Raw genomic sequence first — 6,224 nt, 5'->3', positions numbered from 1 at the left:
AGGCAACCCCTATAGACCTTTCTAGCAATAACTGACTCACCAACAGGGGTAGACACTAAATAAGGTTCTAATAACATTTCAGGTAAAACATCAAATCTATTAGCAAGGAATGGAGTAATAAAAGATAAATTTGCACCCGGATCTAATAGTGCATACACATCAAAAGAAAAGACCTTTAACATACCGGTAATGACATTGGGTGCATCCTCAACCTCATGTCTCCCATGCAAGGCGTAAAAGCGGTTGGTGCATTGGACACCTCCTTGGACTTGTTGACCATGAGCAATTTGTCCTTGAGTCCTACCACCACCATCTCTATAATCCTTAGCATGGTGGCCCAGCTTGCCACACTTAAAGCATGCATTAGAGCCGGCTAAGCATTCCCCTTTGTGAGTCCTTCCACACTTCTTGCAAGTGGGGAAAGATTGAGTAGCAACATTCTCTCTTGGAATCATTGGTTTACCACTCTTGTCCTTGTTGAACTTTGGAGGAGGAGTATTGGTGGAACCTTGTCCCACAAATCGTTGCCTACCTTGGCCTTTGCCATTGTTACCATGATCGGACCTTTGAGGGTTAAACCCTCCACCATCCATTCTAGCCTTTTTGAACCCCCTTGATCTCTCTCTAAGCTTCTCTTCTTCGATTTGTTCTGCGTAAGTCATTAACCGAGAGATGTCCATCTCCTTGACCAACATGGCCGTTTAGCACTCCTTGGACACCAAGTTTGAGACACCGAAAATAAACTTGCTCATCCTAGCTCTTGGGTCGAAGACCATGAAGGGAGCATACTTTGACAACTTAGTGAATTTGAGAGCATACTCCCTCACGCTCATACTTTCTTGACGGAGGTTGATGAACTCTTGGATTTTGGCCTCCCTTAGCTCCAATGGGAAGAAGCGGTCTAGGAAGGCACCTTTGAACTCTTCCCATCCTATCGACCTTATTTCTTCATCCCTCTCAACAATCTATTGTTCATACCACACTCGAGCCACACCTTTGAGTTGATAAGCCACTAGCTCTGCCTTCTCATTTGGTGGCACACCCATGATAGCCACAATTCGGTACACCTCATTAATGAACTCCATAGGGTCCTCATCTAGTTTATAACCATCGAACTCGGGCAGATTCATCTTTTGGAAATCCCGAATCCTAGAGGCTGGATTTTGCATTTGGAGAGGAGGAACACCTAGATTCCCTTGGTTGGCTATGACTTGAGCTAACAAAGTAATAACACTACGAAACTCAGCATAGGTTACCCCATTCTCATAATGTTGGGCATTGGGAACCGGAGGAGTTTGGTCCTCATCGTCAACCCTTGCTCTTCGAGGTGGTCTTCCACGAGTCATTATCTAAAGAACACAAAATGGGTCGTTAGTTAAAAGAAATCTTAGAATGCTCTAAGGCATGACATGAATTTGAAAGAAGTGAAAATTTTCCTAAATGCTTCATAATCTCTTATTCATAATTGTGGAGCGCTTCACAACCATGAACAAGACCCTATTCGACGCGGTATGTTGGACTCCAAGGATCATTCAAAACCTCGGGCTCTGATACCAAGTTTGTCACGACCCAAGCCTAGGGCCTAGACGTGACATGGCGAATGAGGTACCCGAAAGTACCTCAATCAAGCCTCTTAGCATTCTTTTAGCCTTTCATAGGTAATGATAATAAACAAGCGGAAATCATAATAGTAAATCTTCAACTCACATATGTCCAACAATACCTCTAACTATTAGATTTAATGGGGCTAAGTCAAGTCCCTAACTCACCCTTAATCATAATAGAAGAAATTCCATAGTAAAATATCTTAACATATCATAAACTAGAAAGATAAAGGAGTATTGTTCCAGGAACATGGGAACTCACCAAAAGTAGTCTTCAATGGAATATCAACTAGCCACGTGGAGGAGAACGAGGAAGAGCACCGATCCCTACATGGTGATATCATGTAGGCAAAAGAGTATGTGTTAGTACTTTGAATGTACTAAGTATGTAAGGATGCATGAACATTGAGGAAACATTAAAAACATAATTTAATGTATGCATAATAAATCATATAGATATCCTTTAAAACATTCATTTTGTGGGAAATTAACCATAACCGACATTTAAGACCATGCGAGCTATTACATGGAATCCAACATAACCCCCTACGTTGGCCGGGGAGACTACTTGCTAGGTAGAATTCCGTCAACTTCATTCATTTCTTTAACTTTAACTTTATGGGCTTTCATGGATCCATTAGCCTAAGCCTACAAGGGCTCCTATGTTGGCACATAGTTAATGAGACAAGGGGTTGCTACTAGGATTCCCTTACCGAATCCCACCTCAATGACCCATTCGGTGCTAAGTCAATCCCACGAAATAGTTTAATACTTCAAAATAGTCATAACATATAGCTTGAATATTCAAAACATCATATTCGGTAGAATAGCTCATTAAAACATTTGGTAATTCAAATATACAAGAATTTTTCTTATTGCATAAAGAATCCATCATTCATATCATTTCATCATTCTTTTATTTCATAAGACTCTCTTTTAATTATAGATATTGCTTTTATAAACATTCATTTGGAGTCTAAGCTTTCAAGTCAAACTTTATTAAAAATATAGTAAAACTAGGTGGGATCAAATCACTTCAACTTGCAAATATGTATGTAAATAAATATACATAAATACTTTAAATTTCATTAATGAAAAATCATGATTTAAACAACCCACCATGAATTTCAAGAATCTTTAAATAGATAAATAGAAGAATTACTTGCAAATCATCAATTCATACATATAAAATTATGTCGCATCGAAATAGATCAATAATCATTAATTTAACCATAATTTATACTATTAAGTAAAAATAAGAATTACTATAAGAAAATATTACTTGAATCAAGAGACTTAATTGAAATAGTTTTTGGACTATATAGATGGAAGAACTCATGGATAAACATCCACATAACTTAAGAGTAAAGCTTAAAATAAATAAATATAATTTATCATATAATCAAAATAATTTAGACATGAGAGTGGAAGAAATACTCTCATTGAAGCCTTACATACCTGGAAATTGAAGCTTTAGTTGGTACCGAAAGACTTAATGAACACTCTTGAGTCCTAGCTTCTCTCCCTGCCGGAACGTTTTGTGTACTACCCGGAGTATATGAATCACCGGAATAGTATTTCTTCACTACTACGAACTAAAACTATATTTGAGAATGTGTAAAGAAGTGTATAGAGAGAAGATTTGCTTGAGAAAGCTTGATGAATAAAATGAGGAAATAAGGTGGGTATTTATAGGTGGGAAAGAGGGACCTAACAATAAATAAAATAATTATAAAAAAAAAATCTGAAAATTTAGTGGAATATATTGATGTCATGGATGATGTTAAATGGAGGACCATTTATGTCATGAGTGATGTCAAATGTATCTAGATCTTTCTATGGTAGGTGAAATGAGTTATTTTTGACAGAATACTCTTTTTGGGAGCTGCGTTTGAATAAGATAAATTCCTTATTAGGATTTAGTGTCTTCATAATAATTGTAGATATGGAAGTCTAGTTTCATATCGTTTAAGAATCAACCAATTTGGATAAACCTACAGTGAGATATGATTTTTCATCTATAAACACTCATTTTCGTCACAGCATTCTACCTTACAAAAATTAATTTATTTGACCTACTTAACCTCCGAATCTTAAAATATGGTCTTCATAAAAGTTGTAGGTAATGCGCTTGTGGTTACTCAAAAATTTGAATCACTCAATTTGGATATTCCTATGAAAAGTTATGCCCAAAATACAAAGGCTGTATCATGTTTACGCGAAAATTGAAACATCGTATACAATGTTTTTAGGGAATGTTACAATTTTAGTTTGTGCTAGGGCGTTGATTTGTATCAACTCGCCGATTCAGGAATCATCACAGGGAACATCAAATACTTCTTTAGTCCTTCCGTAGTATCTTAACCTAGAGACTTAGTAGGTGGAATAGTAGAGAAAAGTTTTTTTAAAAAAATAATAGTTTGTTCTTTACAAAGAAGTATATCATGTGTATATTATGTATATATATATATATATATATAGAGAGAGAGAGAGAGAGAGAGATAGAGAGAGAGTAATCCTTGATTATTTTAAGGTTATGACATGATTTGAAGTCCATCAAGTTTCTCCATTGTCACGCCCCGAGAGGATACCCTAGGCGTGGCCGGCACTCAAAAACCATCTCTGGCCTCTGAGAGAATCACTTGGTCTCATCACTTATTCGTTCATCAGCGGAAGACTTAATATGAATACTTATGTGGGATCTCCATCATCAACATCAAATGAAAGAAATAAATTTTTAGGAGAAATAGTTTCAAAGGAGAACTACTCCAATTACATCATTAAACTCTGTCTATGAAGCCTCTAACGCTATCAGATGGTGCCAATGACATATCCATGGCTACCTCAAAATAAACATCACATTCAACAATAATAAAAGGATAAGGAGTTCCTCCAAATACAAAAAGGACTCACCAAATAACTGAAAAGAAATGATCTTCAACGATGCGCCTGTTGAGGATCTCTAACACATTTATCTGCATCATAAAATGATGCAGGTCGAATGTCGTTAGTACATGAAATGTAAGAGTATGTAAAATGGCAGGAAAGTAAGGACAAATATCAAGAAACTCCTTTCAGGAAGACTCGGCTCAGAACTCAACATCATCTCAATATTAATATGTAATGCAAATTTAAAAATAATAATAAGCAGTGCTTACTCAATTGGGACTTTCTCTAACCGACAACCATCACTTATGAGCTAGTGATGATACAACGAAGCGATGTTATTGCCACATCCATCCAATACCTTTCCAGGGTAAATGAAATCACAATCTTGAATCCAATCATCAAAGTCCTCTTTTTGGGACTTAAGAGGAATAGCCTCCATCTTATGTTGGCTACGTAGTTCTGGGGTTTGAGTCAATTAAACTCTTACCCAACTCGATGCTCAATACTACTCCCAAAATATGTGCTCATATTAACCTTATCATCTAGTATCATTGGACTATAATTTAAATCATCAAACTCATCTCATTACCTTTTCATCAATCATTATACTTCAAAAACATCATTTACATCTGCTCAAAACATCATTTAATCCAAAGAATCAAATTCATTTAAACTCAATTCTTTTAGTCTTTCAAAACTCAATAAAATACATATATAGTATGAATTCAAATCACTCTTTTTGTCAATGAATATTAAAAACTAACATCCTTACTCAAAACATGTGTAAAAATATTCATGAACATCAAATCAATTAGGGTTCATGGGAAAGTAGCCACGAACAATAATTTCAATAATATGAGAGATAAAAATAATAATAATCTCAATGCATAAATATATCTAACTCAATAAAAGAAAAATTAATTCATTTAGAATTCAAGATTCTGATAAACCTCAACTATAACTCAATTATAATGAAAATAAATATTGGGCGCATGGACGAACTCAATCCAATGCTATGAAAGCCTTACATACCTTAAATCCGAAGATTTACTCCAAATTGGAACACTCTTGGACCCTTAGTCTTTTCTTCTCGCCAAAGCATTTTGTGTACTATCTGGAGTATAAGAATCACTAAAATGGTATTTTTATACTACTAAAACTAAACCTATATTTGAGAATGAGTATAGAAGTGTATAAAGAGAAGAATTCCTTAAGAAAGTTTGATGAATAAAATGAGGAAATAAGGTGGGTATTTATAGGTGTGGAGGAGGAACATACAACAAATAAAAATAATTACAAAGGATGATCTTGAAAATTCAATGGAGGATTTTGATGTCATGGATGATGTCTAATGGTTCTAGATCTTTCCATGATAGGTGAAATGAGCTCTCTTTTAATGGAATACCTTTTTTCGAAGCTGCGTTTGAATAAGATAAATTCCCTATTAGGATTTGGTGTCTTCATAAGAATTGTAGATATAGAAGTTTAGTTTTATATCGTTTAAGAATCAGCCAATTTGGAGTACCCTACACTGATATATGATGTTTATTCTATAAATACTCTATTTCATCACAACACTATGTCTTCCAAATATTAATTTATATGATCTAATTAACCTCCGAATATTAAGATATGGTCATAAAAGTTGTAGGTAATGATATTGGGGTTATTTAGAAATTTTAATCACCTAATTTGGACTATTATATGAAAAGTTATGCCCAAAATACAGAA

The sequence above is a fragment of the Solanum dulcamara genome, chromosome 8, assembly GCF_947179165.1.
Source record: "Solanum dulcamara chromosome 8, daSolDulc1.2, whole genome shotgun sequence".
Taxonomy (NCBI): domain Eukaryota; kingdom Viridiplantae; phylum Streptophyta; class Magnoliopsida; order Solanales; family Solanaceae; genus Solanum; species Solanum dulcamara.
Note: the sequence above shows the minus strand (reverse complement) of the source record.